The following is a 23,951-nucleotide window of genomic DNA, read 5'->3' as shown; positions in this document are numbered from 1 at the left end:
TGTGTTTGTATATGAACAAAGGGTTAAAGTTAAAATAAATCAGAAGGCACCCACAAATATTTTCTAAATACTTTATAAACAGCTTATTGTATGTCTTGGTGAAAGAGTTGTATGTTATATGTGTGAAGTTGAAAGTTATGGTGTAATTTGTTTACAGTTTTCATCTTAAAGGGGGAGATGTAATGTAACGTACTGAATGCAAGCATAAAGCTATGACCCTCTATTAGGTCCCTGCAGTGTTCCTGTTCCCATAGCATGCACAAATGTTGTGTAGTGTCACAAGTGTGAGAGAACCACAATAAAAGATGGCGACAAGGTAAGCTCACGCAAGTCGTGTTACAGCGTACGTTATTTTACAATTTGTTTTTAGGAAACAAATTGTCACATTCTCATTTTGCTGATGACACCCAAAATGCTGTACCTTTTAAAAGAAAAAGTGACGCCTATCCAAAAACACTTTTTAAATTGCCTGAAGCAGGGGTGTAGGAGCTGTGGGGGACAAACCCCCCATTATTGGAGAAAGATGCGCATTAGTCTGACTCCCACCCAAAAAAAATACCGCGCAGGTATACGTGCTTTTATTTTGAAAGCGCAACAAGGCATCATGTGACTTCCTTCAGCAGCTCTGAATGTGGGGACGGGACACCGGCAGAAGGTCTGTTCAGAACGTTGCGTGATAATAACGTATTGCTGTTTTTTTGTAATCATATTTAGAAACCATGTATTTTGAGTTAAGTCATCTTAATTTTGGGACCGTCCCTTGTCCCTTATTTAATTGCTAACTCCGCCATTGTTCCTAGGTAACGTCAACACAGTCCGGTAAAGTAAGAAAGAGATTGGTACGTTCGAAGTTACTGGATCAATAACTGAAAATCGAAACGCCTTTACAGCACAAATAATACATATTTCGAACCACTGGAATGCAGACTAAGATCTACAAGTTGCTCAGAGATGACTTTCAACACATCAATTTGTCACCGGAGCAGGAATTAATTGTTTACAATGAGTAACTCTCGCAGGAACCGTCTACAAAGTGCAACCTCTTACAACATAAGCGTTTCATAAATTATAACCTTATTATTACGGCCTCATTATACAATCATATATAAACGGTATCATTTGAAGGACTACTACATGTATTATTTTAGATGGATCATGATTTGTATAAATTTAGATTTTTTTTTTAAAGGGAAACTGCACCTTTTTTTTTTTTTTTTTTTTTAGACTTTTGCTTTTCGTTTACAATCCTTATGAGGGACAAGAAGACAAAGTTTTTTTGTTTGGTTTTTTTCGCTTTTTAACACATAAAAATCGGCTCGTTGTTGGTGGTTAGCATTGCAGTTAATGAGAACAATCAATTCTACCACTAAATCACTTAAAATGCATTAAAAAAACGTCACCGATACGTAATTTATGTTCCGTAACAAGTATAATAACCAAACTGTAGCGACATGGTTATTGTAAGAGCGAACACTGAGGAACTGTTTTTCTAGCGTACTAACTCATCGGCGTGCTACGGTATTAACTGTAAAAGCTAAGTACGGTGAGAGATAAGCTAGCGTCTTCGTCATTACGAAACGCGTTTGAATTTGTAATGCACAACACAATGCGATAAGACACCAATATGTTCCTACTAAAAAACATAAACAAACATATTGCAGTATCTGTTTTGTTTGTACACAGCTAGCCATACGGCGTATGCTGTCTTTATTCCTCGCATGACGTGTGGCGAGGAATATGATCAATATAAAGTGTAACTCACTTGGTGGACAGTTGTCTGTTTGGTCCAGCTGGCCAGGGATGTTTTTTTCCGGTAATTATGGGTAAGCACGCCATTTATGTCGAAATAGCTAGGCTTCAAGGTCCACATTTTGCAGCTTCGATTCACTCTCACCTCACACTCTCGGCTTCCATCTGGTCCAAAGTCTCACTCTTCCTTCATACTGGCTTTTAAAATCAGTAGTTATTCCTCCTGAAATTCAGATTAAAGTAGATAAGGTTGTAAATCCTCATTTGTCCAAAAATAGTCGTCTTCATTGTTTCTTACAGAATCTGCCATGATTAGAACACTGGCAAGCGTTTTGTATCCGGAAGGGGTTGTTGCCAGAAGTCAGACGTGCGCTGGCATGGAAACGGAAATAAATGCTCCAAAGAATTAGTTCCGGCAATAATTAAAATGACCAAAATACGGTAAATATTGTACATAATACATATTGTTATGAACGTGTCTGTTAATAAATTATATATATGTACTTGCAGTGTGTATACAAAATGTTGATGGAAAGTTTTGAAGTTGTTTTAGAGGGCTTTGAAGGCTACAAAGGAGACTCCCATTAGCCACATCTTTCAAGCTTTAAAAAAAAAAAAGACATACTTGTTCTTGTCTCTCATAATGATTATGAACGATAGGCAATATTCTAAAAAAGTGCAGTTCCCCTTTAAGTTATTAAATATTCAATAACTTTACAATGATACCTAATAAAGTCCCCAAAAACACATGAAACATAGGTTGGTGGCCAGTTGGTTCTACTACAAGTTTTTTTTAAATAAAAATTTTTTTAAATAAAATTTTGCTGATTATTTTCGAAAAAATATATCTTTAATTGCTTAATGAATATACATTATTTCGTCTCAAAACACACATGAGTAATACAGGGTTTCCCCTAGCTCACCACTTTATGCATGGTGGTGGGGGCATGGCTGGGGGCGTGGTCAATATGACATCATATATATGACATACTCATTTTGATTTGCATTGATGGAATGTGCCTCAAAATACAAAGGTCCTGAGTAGTCCTGAGTTCAATTCCGGGCTCGAGATCTTTCTGTGTGAGTTTGCATGTTCTCCCCCTGACTGCGCGGGTTCCCTCCGGGTACTCCGGCTTCCTCCCACCTCCAAAGACATGCACCTGGGGATAGGTTGATTGGCAACACTAAATTGGCCCTAGTGTGTGAATGTGAGTGTGAATGTTGTCTGTCTATCTGTGTTGGCCATGCGATGAGGGGCGACTTGTCCAGGGTGTACCCCGCCTTCCGCCCGAATGCTGCTGAGATAGCCTCCGGCACCCCCCGTGACCCCAAAAGGGACAAGGGGTAGAAAATGGATGTTTGGATGGATATATTTTCTTTAAAAAGTCTAAACAAACGTTTTATGTATATTTAAAAACAAATATTAGTGTTATTAGCTATTAATAATACAATTATTAATATTAATAATAATAAACTTTTCTTATGTCATTAGAATCACAATCAGCTTTAACACAATAAATTTGACTTGGTAGCTCTCTTTGTTCAGTGCAGTTTCAATTGTTGCTTATTGTAAAAGGTAACACAGGCCACACTATATTCTGCTCTCCCTGAATGTTGCAATTTAGTTTGCCAAATATGTAAACAGTCTATTAATTAGGATTTAAAAAAATTACTTTAGGTGTTTTGTTGATATTCTTCACAATTAAGTCACTTTAAAACTAACCACTCTAAAGAAAGTACGCTATATATACACATGAAGTGCACATATATGTAGGAATCACGTTAGATTAATAATATAATTTGGAATAAACTGAAAAAAGCAATACAATTATGCTGGATGAAGGTTGAGCTCTAATGCAGCTAGCTTAATGCTAACGTACAATGGACTATCCCTTAGCATGGCCAATCGCAGGGCACAGATAGACAGACAATCATTCGCACTAACATTCATATCTATAGACACTTTATAGTCACCGATGAAGCTAACATACATATTTTTGGAATGTGGGAGTAAACTGGAGTGCCCGGAGAAAACCGACGCGCACGGGGACAAAAAAGAACTAGACACTACCTAAGACTTGTAGTATGTTCACTAGACACCATCTATGTCATGTCATTTTTGAGAAGACATGTTATATAGTTTTAAAGTTATTGAAAATTGGAATTTTTTAATAATCCTTAAAAATCTGTAAAATAATTTTCCTCAAAATAAGATTTGTAGTATATTCAACTAGACTAAGTCATGTGATTTTTGAAAGAAAAAAAAAATATATATATACAGTATATTGTACAGTATATATAGTAGGCCTAAGTAGTATATAAAATGATGCAGTGTTTAGAGACAGCCTGCTGGTCTCTAAACACTGCAGGAATGTAGCAGCAAAGCGCGTGAAATGTGGCAAGAAAATTATACTTTCACAAAATAAAAACATGTTTTATTGTAAGTTTATGAACTGGATATATATATATACAGGTAAAAGCCAGTAAATTAGAATATTTTGAAAAACTTGATTTATTTCAGTAATTGCATTCAAAAGGTGTAACTTGTATATTATATTTATTCATTGCACACAGACTGATGCATTCAAATGTTTATTTCATTTAATTTTGATGATTTGAAGTGGCAACAAATGAAAATCCAAAATTCAGTGTGTCACAAAATTAGAATATTACTTAAGGCTAATACAAAAAAGGGATTTTTAGAAATGTTGGCCAACTGAAAAGTATGAAAATGAAAAATATGAGCATGTACAATACTCAATACTTGGTTGGAGCTCCTTTTGCCTGAATTACTGCGTTAATGCGGCGTGGCATGGAGTCGATGAGTTTCTGGCACTGCTCAGGTGTTATGAGAGCCCAGGTTGCTCTGATAGTGGCCTTCAACTCTTCTGCGTTTTTGGGTCTGGCATTCTGCATCTTCCTTTTCACAATACCCCACAGATTTTCTATGGGGCTAAGGTCAGGGGAGTTGGCGGGCCAATTTAGAACAGCAATACCATGGTCCGTAAACCAGGCACGGGTAGATTTTGCGCTGTGTGCAGGCGCCAAGTCCTGTTGGAACTTGAAATCTCCATCTCCATAGAGCAGGTCAGCAGCAGGAAGCATGAAGTGCTCTAAAACTTGCTGGTAGACGGCTGCGTTGACCCTGGATCTCAGGAAACAGAGTGGACCGACACCAGCAGATGACATGGCACCCCAAACCATCACTGATGGTGGAAACTTTACACTAGACTTCAGGCAACGTGGATCCTGTGCCTCTCCTGTCTTCCTCCAGACTCTGGGACCTCGATTTCCAAAGGAAATGCAAAATTTGCATGGTTGGGTGATGGTTGGGGGTGCCATGTCATCTGCTGGTGTCGGTCCACTCTGTTTCCTGAGATCCAGGGTCAACGCAGCCGTCTACCAGCAAGTTTTAGAGCACTTCATGCTTCCTGCTGCTGACCTGCTCTATGGAGATGGAGATTTCAAGTTCCAACAGCGCAAAATCTACCCGTGCCTGGTTTACGGACCATGGTATTTCTGTTCTAAATTGGCCCGCCAACTCCCCTGACCTTAGCCCCATAGAAAATCTGTGGGGTATTGTGAAAAGGAAGATGCAGAATGCCAGACCCAAAAACGCAGAAGAGTTGAAGGCCACTATCAGAGCAACCTGGGCTCTCATAACACCTGAGCAGTGCCAGAAACTCATCGACTCCATGCCACGCCGCATTAACGCAGTAATTGAGGCAAAAGGAGCTCCAACCAAGTATTGAGTATTGTACATGCTCATATTTTTCATTTTCATACTTTTTAGTTGGCCAACATTTCTAAAAATCCCTTTTTTGTATTAGCCTTAAGTAATATTCTAATTTTGTGACACACGGAATTTTGGATTTTCATTTGTTGCCACTTCAAATCATCAAAATTAAATGAAATAAACATTTGAATGCATCAGTCTGTGTGCAATGAATAAATATAATGTACAAGTTACACCTTTTGAATGCAATTACTGAAATAAATCAAGTTTTTCAAAATATTCTAATTTACTGGCTTTTACCTGTATGTACATATATATATATATATATATATATATATATATATATATATATATATATATATATATATATATATATATATATATATATGTATATATATATATATATATATATATATATATATATATATATATATATATATATATATATATATATATATATATGTTTATGTCTAGAAATATTTATATGTATATATGTGTATTAGTGTTGTCCCAATACCAACATTTTGGTCCCGGTACCAAAGTGTATTTCGGTACTTTTTGATGCTTTAAAAAAAAAGGGGGGTGGGGGGGGGCACAAAAAATTTCATTATGGATTTTATTTTAGAAGAAAATCTTATGCTACAATAAACATACATTTGGTTCTACACTTAAATAACAGTTTTGCAACATTGAAATAAAAATAAAAGGCACCAAACATACTGGGCTTTTCTAATTACGCTCAAATAATTTTATAACACTGAAATAAAATGGTATTAAATAACACTATCAACATACTGAACAACTTCTTACAGTAACAAGTAAATACCAGTGCACACATAACAAACTTAGAACAATGAACATTAATAAATTAAATAAAACATTCAAATCAAAGTAAACTTAGCAGGTATAGCAGCAACATATATATTTGCTCTTAATGTTAGGTACCTTCTCTCTATTCCCCACAAGGCATCTGGTTCTGGCTGTTCAGTCTCTACTGACTCAGGCCTTTAGCCTTCATCAGATATTTCACCAAAAAAATCAAAAATGTCTAGGTGTTCCTCACTCAATCTAGAACGCTTTGGACTGCAGATATTTCCAGATGTGCTCAAAACACGTTCAGACGCACAGCTTGATGCTGGAATGCACAGATATCGTCTTGCAAACTGAGCCAGGATAGGTAGGTCTGCCTCATGTTGACTCCACCAGGTCAGGGGATCCTCTGAAGCACTGATGTCTCTTAACTGCATATAGTCTGTCATTTCGCAGTTTAGTTTATCTCTGGGTATTGCCAGAGAAACTTTTGTCATGTTGTGTGACTGTCAGCCCCCTTCTTTTCTGAGGTGATATCGCAGAGCAAGCTTTTTAAATCACTTATTTTTTTCTTGGCTGCAGCACCTGCTTGTTGGTCTTCTGATCCTTCTTGTTGCTCGTGTCTCTTCTCCCCAAGAAGTTGAACTGTGTGAGCTAGCAGTTCGCTCTTCTTCCGTATTAACAAACATACTCTTAAATCTTGGGTCAAGGAAAGTAGAAATGTTGAGTGCCATCTTCAGATCATAGTCATCATATCTCTGTTCAAAGTTTTCTCTGCATCTTTGCTTCATTTCCAGTGCCAGTGGACGGTCACCTTCCTTATCTTCAAGGCAAGCTTCTATTTTCCACAGCAGTGGCAGCACAGACCGCTTTCTGTTGCTCATAAAAGCGGTTCACCATATCATAGGTGGGCTCGTCATGGACTAGCTTATGTTGTGGCAGCTTTAAAAAAGTTTGTTTGTCTTTCAGCTGTCGTGACATCTTATTTGATTTTGAGAAAGCAGAAACGGTCTTGCGTATGCGGGACAGACAGTCTTTATGGCTTTTTTTAAAATGCAAGTTGTGGCCAAAACAAGGAATCCAGAGGAGGTCTGCAAATGCTTTGTGGTTGTTCGTTGCATTATCTGTTGTGATACCAGACATTTTGGCCATATCGAGGCCCCAGGAATCTATGAGTACCGTATTTTCCGCACTATAAGGCGCACCGGATTATTAGCCGCACCTTCAATGAATTACATATTTCATAACTTTGTCCACCAATAAGCCGCCCCGGATTATAAGCCGCGCCTACGCTGCGCTAAAGGGAATGTCAAAAAAACAGTCAGATAGTTCAGTCAAACTTTAATAATATATTGAAAACCAGCGTTCTAACAACTCTGTCCCAAAATGTACGCAAATGTGCAATCACAAACATAGTAAAATTCAAAATGGTGTAGAGCAATAGCAACATAATGTTGCTTGAACGTTAATGTCACAACACACAAAATAAACATAGCGCTCACCTTCTGAAGTTATTCTTCATTCGTAAATCCTTCGAATTCTTCGTCTTCGGTGTCCGAATTGAAAAGTTGCGCAAGCGTGGGATCCAAAAATGGCCGGCTCCGTCTCGTCGAAGTCATCGGATTCAGTGTCACTGTTGTCCAGCAGTTCTGTGAATCCTGCCTTCCGGAAAGCTCGGACCACAGTTGTGACCGAAATATCTGCCCAGGCATTTACGATCCACTGGCAAATGTTGGCGTATGTCGTCCGGCGCTGTCTGCCCGTCTTAGTGAAGGTGTGTTCGCCTTCGGAGCTGTGTGAAAAAAGCCACCCGGCCTCTTCGCGTAAACTTCCCTTAACCACTCGCTCATCTTTTCTTCATCCATCCATCCCTTCGAGTTAGCTTTTATGATGACGCCGGCTGGAAAGGTCTCTTTTGGCAAGGTCTTCCTTTTGAATATCACCATGGGTGGAAGTTAGCATGGCAAGCTAGAACCACAGTGAAGGATGACTTCTCATTCCCTGTGGTGCGAATATTCACCGTACGTGCTCCCGTTCCACAGTGCGGTTCACAGGAATATCAGTTGCTGTGAAATACGGTAGTAATCCGTGTGCGGATGGAGAGATTGCGTCTTTTTATGAACCGGATCCTTGTCGCTTAGTAGGAGCCATTTTGTGGTCTTTACAGATGTAAACAGGAAATGAAACGTACGGTGATATCCGCGTGTTTTTTCTTCTTCTTCCGGGGGCGGGTGGTTGCTTACAGTAGAAGAAGAAGCGCTTCCTGTTCTATGGGGGCGGGTGCTTTCCTTGGCGGTTGCTTGCGTAGAAGAAGAAGCGCTTCCTGTTCTACCGGGAAAAAAGATGGCGGCTGTTTACCGAAGTTGCGAGATCGAAACTTTATGAAAATGAATCGTAATAAAGCGCACCGGGTTATAAGGCGCACTGTCAGCTTTTGAGAAAAATTGTGGTTTTTAGGTGCGCCTTATAGTGCGGAAAATACGGTAGATCTTCCATGGCCTCCTTCAGAGTTTCAGCTGTGTGGTCAGACTGCAGTGCAGAGCATCCTATGCACTAGGAATGCATTTCCCAGGATTTTGTGATGAACTGGAGTGTTACAGCCATATATGTGCTTACTGTCCTGCTTGTCCAAAGGTCCGTAGTGCAGGATAAGAATGGATTTTCTGTCATCTGTGCACTAATTATAGACCTTGTTTCATCATATATCTTGGGAATTTCATTATACATGAAGAATTGCCTTGAGGGGAGATCATACCATTTGTCCAGTTGCTGTAAAATGTTTTGAAATCCAAGTTTTTCAACTATGTATAATGGCACTTGATCCACACAGATGAATTCAGCAACTGCCAAGCTGAGCCTTTTAGCATCTTTGGAATCTGTTGGGTATTTAGCGTGCTGCTCAAAAACAGCTTGTATTGTTGGTTGCTTGTGAGTGGGGACACTGGGTGAAGTCCCTCTCCCTGGACAATCACCAAAAACACCAGACTTCTGTAGGTGTAAAATAAAGTTATAGTGATACCTTTTGTCATCCGAGCAGCAGCCCTAATTATTTTGAAGGTACATAACCCTCAAATATTTCGATGTGACTCATTACATATAGCCTGCCATAATCTAGGTTTAGGTTGGAATAAAATATAAAGTTTTATTGACATTGTATCAAATATTGTTAAACTACACAGATAAGCCATACAGCAGGTAAAACACACATTGTTAAAAATAAAACACAAATATTAGGAACTTGTTACCAAATTCAGTTAATTCCCTAGCAATAGTTTACTGTACCGCTAATATGCTAATAATTACAGCCAACGTATATATTTAGGTACAACCAGGGAGCTAGTTAACTATATTCTTACTTTACCCGTCGGTCTTTAAACTCCCTATGCAGGTCTGGATGCCTGTCCTTTAAATGTTTAGCTAAAATTTATTGCCGCCTTTGGCGATGCATGTCTTGAAGCACCGCTTGCAGAGCGGCGCCTCTGTGTTTGTAGCTTCACTTTTGTTGTTTGTTTTGAAACCAAAATACATCCATATTGCGCTTTGTGCACCCTCTTTGTCAATTAGTACAACTGCTGCTTCTGCCATTCTTTCTCTTCTATTTCCACACACTGTTTCCGCCTGTATGAGCTGGGTGTGTTGACGCGGCTTCTATTACCAGCAGCGTCACCGCTGCGCACAGCTTGTGCATATAAATTTTTTTTTTAATTAACCGGTACTTTTTAAACGCAGTATAGTACCGTTTGAACTTCATTAGTACCTCAGTACTTTGTTGGTACCGGTATACCGAACAACCCTAGTATGTGTGTGTGTATATATATATATACTGTATATATATTTGTATATATATATATATATATATATATATATATATATATATATTTATATATATATATATATATATATATATATATATATATATATATATATATATATATATATATATATGTGTGTGTGTATATATTTATATTAGGGCTGGGCAAGTTAATGCGTTAATTTTGAGTTAACCCATCAATCTATTAACGCCGACAAATATTTTATCGCGCGTTATTGCGGATGTTTTTTTACATGCTTGTATTTTGTTAACGCCTATTGCTGGCTCCTGCGGAAAAGGAAGGAGAACGCGGAAGAAAACAAAACAAGCATGGAGAAGAAGGGTAACTCAACAGAACTTTTACAGGGTCATTTTCATTATAAAGTACTTCCAGGCGGCGGATTTGACAGAAGCAAAGTCGTTTGTAGCCACTGCCAAGCTGACTTTTCTTATCACATGAGTACTTCCAGTCTAAAATATCACCTTAAGGCAAAGCACACTGTTGATGCGAGCAAACCATTCAACAAAGCAGAAAGTGGAGCCAGGCTTGGGCAGACTACGTTAAATGCAGCGTGCGGGAGAAGTATAGATAAACAAGAGCAAGAGAAGCTAACAAATGCCATAGCGAAGTGGATAGTTACAGACTGTTGGCCCATTAGTGTTGTGGAAGACGCCGGTGTTGTGCCGGATAACGCACCCCTGCCGTAGAATGCACGGCCTGAGAAACATTGTGCGAATCGTGACAGCACGTACGAGCCGCCATCAAGATGCACCATCGCATGAAGAATACACAAGTTGTATGAAAAGGAGAGGACTGTAAAAGTGACAACTTTACAACGTGCAGCTGTAGTTGCTCTCAGTGGGGACTACTGGACATTAATCGGTAAGCATAATTACCTCGGAGTTACAGTGCATTATAATGATGAAAAGTGGGTGCTGCATTCACATGCTCTGTCTAGAATGAAAACAGAGGAGAGGCATTATGGAAAGGAAAATGTTTCTGCTGTTACCTCAGAAATTGCCTGTTCGGATGTTATGATTGTGGCTCAGGGATTTGTATGTAGATTATATTTATTTTCCATAACAAACAGGATAACTTAAATACCCTGGCAGTGGCAATAAACTTGAATGTTTGTATTGACATTTTTTGAGTTGATTTTCATAAAATATGCTATTTAACTGCTACTGTTTAACAAATACCGATTTAAATTGTGTTTGCACAACAAATGTTTTGGCGCTTTTGTTCGTATGGGAGAATATTCCAATAAAGGTGCACTACACACTACTTTTGAATTCATTATTGGGTTTTGCGTATACAATGCAGTTAATCGTGATTAATCAGAGAAATAGTGCGATTAATTATGATTAAAAATTTTAATCGTTGCCCAGCCCTAATTTATATATATATATATATATATACACACACATATATATATATATATATATATATATATATATATATATATATATATGTATATATATACATATATATATACATATACATATATATATATACATATACATATATATATGTGTGTGTATATATATATGTGTGTGTGTATATATATATATATATATATATATATATATATATATATATATATATATATACATATATATATATATATATATATATATATATATATATATATATGTGTGTGTATATATATATATATATATATATATATATATATATATATATATATACATATACATATATATGTATATACATCCATCCATTTTCTACCGCTTATTCCCTTTGGGGTCGCGTGGGGCGCTGGAGCCTATCTCAGCTACAATTGGGCGGAAGGCAGGCCAACACAGATAGACAGACAACATTCACACTCACATCCACACACTAGGGCCAGTTTAGTGTTGCCAATCAACCTATCCCCAGGTGCATGTTTTTGGAGGTGGGAGGAAGCCGGAGTACCCGGAGGGAACCCACGCAGTGATGGGGAGAACCCAGAGCCCGGGATTGAACCCAAGACTACTCGGGACCTTCGTATTGTGAGGCAGACGCACTAACCCCTCTTCCACCGTGCTGCCCAATATATATACAGGTAAAAGCCAGTAAATTAGAATATTTTGAAAAACTTGATTTATTTCAGTAATTGCATTCAAAAGGTGTAACTTGTCCATCACCCAACCATGCAAATTTTGCATTTCCTTTGGAAATCGAGGTCTCAGAGTCTGGAGGAAGACAGGAGAGGCACAGGATCCACGTTGCCTGAAGTCTAGTGTAAAGTTTCCACCATCAGTGATGGTTTGGGGTGCCATGTCATCTGCTGGTGTCGGTCCACTCTGTTTCCTGAGATCCAGGGTCAACGCAGCCGTCTACCAGCAAGTTTTAGAGCACTTCATGCTTCCTGCTGCTGACCTTCTCTATGGAGATGGAGATTTCAAGTTCCAACAGGACTTGGCGCCTGCACACAGCGCAAAATCTACCCGTGCCTGGTTTACAGACTATGATATTTCTGTTCTAAATTGGCTCGCCAACTCCCCTGACCTTAGCCCCATAGAAAATCTGTGGGGTATTGTGAAAAGGAAGATGCAGAATGCCAGACCCAAAAACGCAGAAGAGTTGAAGGCCACTATCAGAGCAACCTGGGCTCTCATAACACCTGAGCAGTGCCAGAAACTCATCGACTCCATGCCACGCCGCATTAACACAGTAATTGAGGCAAAAGGAGCTCCAACCAAGTATTGAGTATTGTACATGCTCATATTTTTCATTTTCATACTTTTCAGTTGGCCAACATTTCTAAAAATCCCTTTTTTGTATTAGCCTTAAGTAATATTCTAATTTTGTGACACACAGAATTTTGGATTTTCATTTGTTGCCACTTCAAATCATCAAAATTAAATGAAATAAACATTTGAATGCATCAGTCTGTGTGCAATGAATAAATATAATGTACAAGTTACACCTTTTGAATGCAATTACTGAAATAAATCAAGTTTTTCAAAATATTGTAATTTACTGGCTTTTACCTGTATATATGTGTATGTATGTATGTATATATATATGTATGTATGTATGTATGTATATATATATATTAGGGATGTCTCGATCCAGGTTTTTGCACTTCCGATCCGATACCGATGTTGTTTTTGCACTTCCGATCCGATACCGATACTGGCCTAGCCGAGCATGTATTAAAGTTTAAAGTTATTTAGCCTACTTAGTTGTCAGAATCATGTTGAAAAGGGTTTTTTCTTGATAACAACTAGCCAGCTGAATTAGGGGAGTTTGAATATTTTCAAAATATTCTAATTTACTGGCTTTTACCTGTATATGTAATACATATATACAGTATGTATGTATTTACAAACCCCGTTTCCATATGAGTTGGGAAATTGTGTTAGATGTAAATATAAACGGAATACAATGATTTGCAAATAATTTTCAATCCATATTCAGTTGGATATGCTACAAAGACAACATATTTGATGTTCAAACTGATAAAACATTTTTTTTTTGCAAATAATCATTAACTTTAGAATTTGATGCCAGCAACACGTGACAAAGAAGTTGGGAAAGGTGGCAATAAATATTGATAAAGTTGAGGAATGCTCATCAGACACTTATTTGGAACATCCCACAGGTGAACAGGCAAATTGGGAACAGGTGGGTCCCATGATTGGGTATAAAGGTAGATTCCATGAAATGCTCAGTCATTTACAAACAAGGATGGGGCGAGGGTCACCACTTTGTCAACAAATTCGGAGCAATTTGTTGAACAGTTTAAGAAAAACCTTTCTCAACCAGCTATTGCAAGGAATTTAGGGATTTCACTATCTACGGTCCGTAATATCATCAAAGGGTTCAGAGAATCTGAAGAAATCACTGCATGTAAGCAGCTAAGCCCGTGACCTTTGATCCCTCAGGCTGTACTGCATCAACAAGCGACATCAGTGTGTAAAGGATATCACCACATGGGCTTAGGAACACTTCAGAAACCCACTGTCAGTAACTACAGTTGGTCGCTACATCTGTAAGTGCAAGTTAAAACTCTCCTACGCAAGGCAAAAACCGTTTATCAACAACACCCAGAAACGCCGTCGGCTTCGCTGGGCCTGAGCTCATCTAAGATGGACTGATGCTAAGTGGAAAAGTGTTCTGTGGTCTGACGAGTCCACATTTCAAATTGTTTTTGGAAACTGTGGACGTTGTGTCCTCCGGACCAAAGAGGAAAAGAACCATCCGGATTGTTATAGGCGCAAAGTTGAAAAGCCAGCATCTGTGATGGTATGGGGGTGTATTAGTGCCCAAGACATGGGTAACTTACACATCTGTGAAGACGCCATTAATGCTGAAAGGTACCTACAGGTTTTGGAGCAACAAATGTTGCCATCCAAGCAACGTTACCATGGACGCCCCTGCTTATTTCAGCAAGACAATGCCAAGCCACGTGTTACATCAACGTGGCTTCATAGTAAAAGAGTGCGGGTACTAGACTGGCCTGCCTGTAGTCCAGACCTTTCTCCCATTGAAAATGTGTGGCGCATTGTGAAGCCTATAATACCACAACGGAGACCCCCGGACTGTTGAACAACTTAAGCTGTACATCAAGCAAGAATGGGAAATGATTCCACCTGAGAAGCTTAAAAAATGTGTCTCCTCAGTTCCCAAACGTTTACTGAGTGTTGTTAAAAGGAAAGGCCATGTAACACAGTGGTGAACATGCCCTTTCCCAACTACTTTGGCACGTGTTGCAGCCATGAAATTCTAAGTTAATTATTATTTGCAAAAAAAAATAAAGTTTATGAGTTTGAACATCAAATATCTTGTCTTTGTAGTGCATTCAATTGACAATGGGTTGAAAAGGATTTGCAAATCATTGTATTCCGTTTATATTTACATCTAACACAATTTCCCAACTCATATGGAAACGGGGTTTGTACATAGATACATATATATATATATGTGTATGTATTAGGGGTGTGGGAAAAAAACGATTCAAATTCGAATCACGATTCTCACGTTGTGCGATTCAGAATCGATTCTCATTTTTTAAAAATCTATTTTTTGTATTTTTTTATTATTATTTTTAAATTTGTATTTTTAATTTTTAATTAATCAATACAACAAAACAATACACAGCAATACCATAACAATGCAATCCAATTCCAAAACCAAACCCGACCCAGCAACAAACTGCAATAAACCGAGCAATTGAGAGGAGACACAAACACGACACAGAACAAACCAAAAGTAGTGAAACAAAAATGAATATTATCAACAACAGTATCAATATTAGTTACAATTTCAACACAGCAGTGATTAAAAATCCCTCATTGACATTATCATTAGACATTTATAAATAAAAAAAAAAAGGAACAACAAAGTGGCTTACACTTGCATCGCATCTCATAAGCTTGACAACACACTGTGTCCAATATTTTCACAAAGATAAAATAAGTCATATTTTTGGTTCATTTAATAGTCAAAACCAGTTTACATAATTGCAATCAGTTGATAAAACATTGTCCTTTACAATTATAAAAGCTTTTTACAAAAATCTACTACTCTGCTTGCATGTCAGCAGACTGCTGAAATCCTATGTATTGAATGAATACAGAATCGTTTTGAATCGGGAAAAAATCATTTTTGTATCGAGAATCATGTTGAATTGAAAAAGAAAATCGATTTTGAATCAAATCGTGACCCCAAGAATTGATATTGAATCGAATCGTGGGACACCCAAAGATTCACAGCCCTAGTATGTATATATATATATATATATATATGTATACATATATATGTATGTATATATACATACATATATATATGTATGTATATATATACATACATATGTATATATATATATATACACACACACATATATAAATATATGTATATATATTTATATGTATACATATATAATGTATATATACATACATATATATATATATGTATATATATGTATACATATATATGTATGTTTATATACATACATATATATATATATGTATATATATGTATACATATTAGAGATGCGCGGTTTGCGGGCACAACCGCGGAGTCCGCGGATTATCCATGGATTCCCCGAACTGCTCCCACACCCTCTGCTTAGCCTCGTCCACAGCCACGGCCGCTGCCCTTTGGGCCTGTCGGTACCTTGCAACTGCCTCCGGAGTCTCCTGGGATAACATACCCCGGTAGGACTCCTTCTTCAGTCGGACAGCTTCCCTGACCACCACTGTCCACCAGGGTGTTCGAGGGTTACCGCCCCTTGAGGCACCTAAGACCTTCTGGCCACAGCTCGCAGCTGCAGCTTTAGCAATAGAGAATTTGAACATTGCCCATTCCTGTTCACTGACCCCAACCTCCACAGGGATGGCAGAGAAGTCCCGCCAGAGGTGTGAGTTGAAGTCCTTCCGGACAGAGGACTCTTTCAAACGTTCCCAGTTCACCCGCACTATACGCTTGGATTTGCCAGGTCAGTCCAGAGGTTACCCCTGCCATCTGACCCAACTCACCACCAGATGGTGATCAGTTGACAGTTCAGCCCCTCTCTTCACCCGAGTGTTCAAAACATACGGCCTCAGATCAGCTGATACGATTACAAAATCGATCATTGATTTTTGGCCTAGGATGCTCTGGTACCAGGTACACCTATGAGCATCCTTATGCTTGAACATGGTGTTTGTTATCGCAAGTCTGTGACTAGCACAGAAGTCCAATAACAATCCACCACTCAGGTTCAGATCAGGGAGACCGTGTCTCCTGATCACGCCAGTCAAAGTATCACTGTCATTGCCCACGTGCGCGTTGAAGTCCCCCAGCAAGACTATGGAATCCCCTGCCGGCGCCCCATGCAGGACCCCATGCAAGGTATCCAAGAAGGCCAAATACTCTGAACTCTTGTTTGGTGCGTACGCACAAACAACAGTCAGAGTTTTCCCCCTCCAACCGTAAGGCGAAGGGAGGCGACCCTCTTGTCCACTGGGGTGAACTCCAACGTACAGGCACTCAGCCGGGGACTTGTGAGTATCCCCACACCCGCCTGTGCCCTCACACCCTGAGCAACTCCAGAAGTGAACAAGGTCCATCCCTTGTCCAGGAGTGTGGTTTCAGAGCCCTTGCTATGCGTAGAGGTAAGCCCCACCAGATCCAACCGGTAGCGCTCCACCTTTCGTACCAGCTCAGGCTCCTTCCCCACCAGCGTAGAGACGTTCCACGTCCCGAAAGTCAGCCTCTGCTGCCCCGAATTGGTCCGTCTGGAGCCTCCACTTTCACTGCCCTCCACTTGGCAGCGCACCCGACCCCACTGGTTCCAACTGCGGGTGGTGGGCCCACGTGGCGGAGAAGATGGTGTGTCCATGTAGCTTCTTCGGGCTGTGCCCGGCCGGGCTCCGTTGACGAGCCCTGCCTCCGGGCCTAGCTCCGGAGGAGGGCCCCGGTCTTCCTCCGGGCCGGGTAACGCATCTTCTCTTCGTTTTTTTCATGGGGGGTATAGTAACCCTGATGGGGGGGGCATTCGGGTGCTACACCTTGCCCAAGGGTGACCCGGTCAGAAAATGTAATGTCAAAATGACAGCAATTGTTTGAATGGGGGCACAGCCGCACACTTCCTTGGTAGCAATAATGGCGCCTGTTGTTTAGTTGGTCATACTCTCTTTATACATGACTAAGTTGTGGTACACATACCACAGTTTGAAAATCACTGCCCTAGGGGCCTGGACTCCTTGCTTACTCATTTTATGCACACAGTCAAAATCTTGGTTTTAAGTTTGACAAATTAACTTATTTATTGTATTTTTTTTCATCTTAGACTGTTACGCTAACATCAAACCAGCTTTTATTGTTATTTTTTTAAATTTTATTTTCATCATGTTTACACTACTGCAATTCCCTTTATGTGGGAGTGAACGTTTACGTCAGTAAAAATCGCTGCTACTTGCTTTTTAACGATTACCAAAAGGTAAACTAATTACCATTTTAACATATCAATCGGTTACCAGTTCACTTTAAAATGTATTTTAAAATTGTATTGTTGGTTTTTAACTCTCCTAATGCATCATCACCTCAATATATTTTTGACCTCTTGAAAATCTACAGCCTCACGCATTCACTGGGGTTCGCTGATCAATTTCTTCTTTCCGTCCTCACGACTAGATTAAGATCCAGAAGGGATCACATTTTTTCTATCTTTGCTCAAAGCTTTGCAGCATACCCCTTTGGTGATCAGGATGTCCCTTTCTATAATTACTTTTCAATTACTTCTTAAAACACATTTTACTCCTTGGATTCTAAACCTGCAAGATAGTTGTATAATCTCTTCTTTTATTTAATATTTGTTTTTAAATTGACGGGCTCTGGTTTTATTGACGGTGTCTCGTTTTATCTTGCTTTTAATTATTAACTTGTCTTACTGCACAGCACATAAACATAAAAAGTAAAAGTTCAATTATTAATTACTAGTAGTAGCAACGGCTCAACCTTTTTCTTTGTGCATATTATATTATTATTATATAATACAAGTCTGCGTTTTTAGACAGTAATTTTTGCGTCAAATCATAATTTCTGTCTTTTTTTGATGAAATATCAATAAAAATAAATCCCCAAAAAATGTTTTAACGCTCTCCTCAGCCGCAGGTACTAGCTGTTCCTCTTGCCTAAACACTGCACAGAGTTGCAGGACAAGCTAATATGATTAGTAGAAAAGTAGACAGCCGTCAATGTTTTGGCTCTAATAGCGAACGGAGGCAACAACAAGTACCGTAAGCTAGCTAGATGGTTAGCTAACTAGAAAGCTTGTTTCAGTGCTCCAAAATAAATAGAAGAAATAAGCACCGAAACAAGCTCTCGAGTTAGCTAACCATCTAGCTAGCTTACTTGTTGTTGCCTCCGTTCGCTGTCCGAGCCACAACGTTGACGGCTGTCCACTTTGCAGCTAATCGTATCTGGATCATTATAATACGAACACTGTTATATCCGAACCAGTTGTAGTGCTAGATTATTTATTGGTAGCCAGAGAGCAGGTATATTTTTGACGTGACTGTAAACAGAGGTCAAGTCATGGGAAGTAAATTACCCAAAGGGGTGTGGCTAATGGATAGAGTTGCCAAATGAGAAACGTTCTTTGCTTGGATGTTATACACATTTTACATTACATTTTCAATGACAATGTCAGTAAAATGATCTACTAAGGAAACTAAATATTCTTTGGTACATTACATGGAACATGTCTCCAAAAGGCAGCCAAAAGATGTCGGTAGATGAGAATAAATCTAAAAGTAAAAAAAGTGTAGAAATGCACATGATTTTCTACATTTTCTTAGGACATTTGCATAGCAGCACTTCATGCTGATAGAACTGTTCCTCTTTTTTTCCTCAGTGTTCCTCTTTTTTTCTGAAAGGGTGAGAAATCACTGCACGTAAGCGATAATTTTACGGACCTACGATCCCTCAGTGTGTGAAGGATATCATCACATGGGCTCAGGAACACTTCAGAAAACCACTGTCATTAACTACAGTTTGTCGCTACATCTGTAAGTGCAAGTTAAAGCTCTACTATGCAAAGCGAAAGCCATTTATCAACAACACTCAGAAACGCCGCCGACTTCGCTGGGCCCGAGCTTATCATAGATGGACTGATGCAAAGGGGAGAAGTGTTCTGTGGTCTGACGAGTCCACATTTCAAATTGTTTTTGGAAACTGTGGACGTCATACTTGCCAACCTTGAGACCTCTGAATTCGGGAGTTTGGGGGCGTGGAGGGGTAGGCGGGTTCGGGGGGGGGGGGGGGGGTTTAAGGGGGAGGAGTATATTTATAGCTACAATTCACTGAAATTAAAGTATTTCTCTTATATATGTATATATGTATATATATATATATATACACATATATATATATACATATATATACTTATATATACTTATAGTGAATTTACGTTTTAGTTAACATGCATGTGCTTCTCTGACCGTTCATGAGGGACTATATCCATTCGGCCACCGTGTTATGGGTAATAGATAAACCTATGGATAACATAGACATACAGTATATAATAGTCTTCTTTTCAGGTGAGAGACGATGCTAAAGGCAGTGCCTTTAAGGCACGCCCCCAATATTGTTGTCCGGGTGGCAATTTTGGATATTACAACGTGCCGTAGTTTTGAAGCAATGCATGATGGGAATCCGGATGTTGTGTGTCAGTGTATTGTAATTATCCCAGGAATGGAGGCTCATATGACCTCTTTGTTTGTCTTGTATTTATTGCACAAGATGTGATTCAACCACACAACAGCTCCAATGTGTGTCTATCCCTTTTCCAGGCAAAACTCGAACACCCACTTCCTATTAACAACGTCACTTCCCTATCTCTCCCGGAAGTCCCGCCCCCCAGCCACAGTCATTGGCTAACACCCCGTAGCCAGCCGCTACAGTATTAACGTGCCGGCTGGAATAAACACATGCTGAGAAATAGCTCCGTGCCTGCCTACTTTATGGATAACGGAGACATATATAATAGTCTCCTTTTCAGGTGAGAGACGACGCTAAAGGCAGTGCCTTTAAGGCACGCCCCAAATATAGTTGTCCGGCTGGAAATCGGGAGATTTTCGAGAGAATGGTTGTCCCGGGAGATGTTTGGTAGAGGCACTGAAATTCGGGAGTCTCCCGTAAAATTCGTGAGGGTGGCATACTTTTCCGGGAGACTCCCGAAATTCAGCGCCTCTCCCGAAAACCTCCCGGGACAAATTTTCTCCCGAAAATCTCCCGAAATTCAGGCGGAGCTGGAGGCCACGCCCCCTCCAGCTCCATGCGGACCTGAGTCCGCTTTCCCACGATATAAGCAGTGTGCCTGCCCAAACACATTATAACTGTAGAATGATCGAGGGCAAGTTTTTGGTTTCTTATGTGGGTTTATTGTTAGGCAGTTTCATTAATGTCCTCCCAGCGCGGTAACAACACACAACAACAACAGTCATGTTTTTGTCTACCGTAAAGCAGTTTGTCTGCCGTAAACAGCAATGTTGTGACACTCTTAAACAGAACAATACTGCCATCTATAACATCAATAACATATACGGCTTTTAGAGAGTGCAGTGCACAACTGCGCACACAACAAGGAGACGAAGCAGAAGAACGAGGAAGATACAGCCATGGCGACGCCGACGACGAGTAAGATGAAGAAATACGCTTTGTTGCACCTTTCCTGCCTGAGTCCGGCGATTAGTTGCAAATCTTGCTTTATTGGTTGCTTGCACACAGCCAATCAACACAAAACAAACTAGTCCTCGCCCGCACTCATGCTACCACTCCCTCTCTTCTCACACTCACTGACGTCACTCACCTCACATGCTCACCTATTAAAGGGCCACACACACACATACGCTACTCTCATAACAGCTTGTAAGTTCCAAGCCGCAGCTGCGATTGGACCTGGATAGCCTACGGGAAGAAGTAGTGGACTACCAAGTGCTTGACACTGAAGATCTTCCTCAGGAAGCAAAGATTGACCGGTTTTGGGCCATGCTAGGGAGAGATGGAAGATTCCAGACTCTAATGCATTTGATGAAAGCACTTTTGTGCGTGCCACACATCAATGCATCATCAGATTCAGCATGGTTAGAAAAATAGTGACAGAGAATAGAACAAGGATGGACAATTCAACCCTTAACTCAACAATGAGTAAATGAGTGTTATGTGTGTGTATATGTGTAAATAAATGAACACTGAAATTCAAGTATTTCTTTTATTTATATATACATATATATATATATAATAAAATAAATATATATATATAGCTAGAATTCACTGAAAGTCAAGTATGTATTATATATATATATATATATATATATATATATATATATATATATTTATTTATTTTATTATATATGAAATACTTGACTTGGTGAATTCTAGCTGTAAATATACTCCTCCCCTCTTAACCACGCCCCCGCCCCTCCCCCTCCCCCCACCTCCCGAAATCGGAGGTCTCAAGGTTGGCAAGTATGGAGTTGGCAAGTATGGTGGACGTCGTGTCCTCTGGACCAAAGAGGACTGTTCTCGGCGCAAAGTTCAAAAGCCAGCATCTGTGATGGTATGAGGTGCCCAAGGCATGGGTAACTTACACATCTGTGAAGGCACCATTCATGCTGAAAGGTACATACAGGTTTTGGAGCAACATATGTTTCCATCCAAGCAACGTTATCATGGATGCCCCATCTTATTTCAGCAAGACAATGCCAAGCCACGTGTTACAACAGCGTGGCTTCATAGTAAAAGAGTGCGGGTACTAGACTGGCCTGCCTGTAGTCCAGACCTGTCTCCCATTGAAAATGTGTGGCGCAATATAAAGCCTAAAATACCACAATGGAAACCCAGGACTGTTGAACAACTCAAGCTGTACATCAAGCAAGAATGGGAAAAAATTCCACCTGAAAAGCTTAAAAAAATTGGTCTCCTCAGTTCCCAAACGTTTACTGAGTGTTGTTAAAAGGAAAGGCCATGTAACACAGTGGTAAAAATGCCCCTGTGCCAACTTTTTTGCAATGTGTTGCTGCCATTCAATTCTAAGTTAATGATTATTTGCAAAAAAAATTAGGTTTCTCAGTTCCAACATTAAATATTTTGTCTTTGCAGTGTATTCAATTGACTATAAGTTGAAAAGGATTTGCAAATCATTGTATTCTGTTTTTATGTACGAATTACACAACATGCCAACTTCACTGGTTTTGGGTTTTCTATTTGTTCAAAGTAGATATTGTAATTTTTAAGACTGATGAAAACAATTTACAGTCAATCACTGCATGTAGTTTGGAATTCATTGATGTCATGGTGTGTTACTGTTAGTATGGTCTATACCAGGGATGCCAAAAATGCGGCCCGCGGCCGAACGGGTTTAATCCAGCCCGCGAGATGAGTTCACTGGATGTCACAATAGCAATTATGTTAGGAAAGCAAATGTTGGAACCGAGCAAGTATACCAAGCAAGAGGTACAGAGCAAAGCGGGGCTGCGGCTTTTTCCCCTCGACTTGATGTAAAATCTGCCGTTTTACGTCTTCGCGTCTAACATATTGTGCTTTGGCACCCTCGTTTCCACAAAATGTCTCTGTCAAAAAAGAGGAAAGTGGACGCAGAGTGTTCCAAGAAAACATTATTCTCCTATTTATTAACGTAAGTGAATGGGAAACCACATTTATTTGTGATCATGTTTTCTCTGATGAGCATCAATAAAACAAAGCTACACACAAGGCTTACGCGCAAGCACTTGAATAACATTCTGAAATTGTCTGCCACTCAAGATGTGATAGCTGATATTGATGCACTTCAGAACACTAAAAGATGCCTGGTTTCAGGAGTAAAATAAACAATCGGCAACCCCATTTAAAATGCTGCAGGAGACATTGCACCTTGATGTAGAACTGTGAAAATGATTGTGTCCTGTGGAAATTTAAAGAAAGTGAGCAGTCTGTAATTTACTGCAATACTGTCAGTCTTTTAAGTTCATACATTTGGTTTGTTGCACAACTTTTATTTGTGTATCAATATACAATGATGCCCACAAGGCAGGGAGTAACTCAACCCTCTTGAATAGTTTCTACCTCAGTTTGTATAGTTTGTTGAGTTAGCACAGGGTTAATATGTGTAAATAACAACTGAGGTATTTAAATACCTAGAAGAGTTATTATTATATTATTTATTTTGTATTTTGTTTAATACCAGATAGGCTGTGACTTAAAGTTTAATGGCTTTGTAGATACACTGAGACAAATGTGAAGTTCATTGTGTTCTTCATTGGGTTTTTGTTAATGCTCCAGTTTTTTCCTCTGAATTTTCAACTAACTTGAACTGTTTTGTCAAGAGGGATTCATTTTGATATTTTCAGAAT

At 39.4% G+C, this 23,951-nt stretch overlaps 1 protein-coding gene across 5 annotated transcripts in view; it reads left to right on the top strand.

Annotated features, from left to right (window-relative positions):
* The first annotated feature begins 623 nt into the window (after positions 1–623).
* Positions 624–23,951, top strand: part of LOC133602357 (phosphatidylcholine translocator ABCB4-like) — a 158,903-nt gene continuing 135,575 nt past the window's right edge. For 4 of the 5 annotated variants that reach the window (XM_061955550.1, XM_061955525.1, XM_061955533.1 and 1 more), the window contains exon 1: positions 624–655. The gene's annotated coding sequence lies outside the window, so the exon portion shown is untranslated. Of the gene's footprint in view, positions 656–806; positions 840–23,951 lie in introns of those variants that run through there. The other variant, XM_061955542.1, reaches the window with a different exon arrangement.

This window comes from Nerophis lumbriciformis, linkage group LG04, assembly GCF_033978685.3.
Source record: "Nerophis lumbriciformis linkage group LG04, RoL_Nlum_v2.1, whole genome shotgun sequence".
Classification (NCBI taxonomy): Eukaryota; Metazoa; Chordata; class Actinopteri; order Syngnathiformes; family Syngnathidae; genus Nerophis; species Nerophis lumbriciformis.
This window is presented reverse-complemented; position numbering and strand designations above follow the sequence as displayed.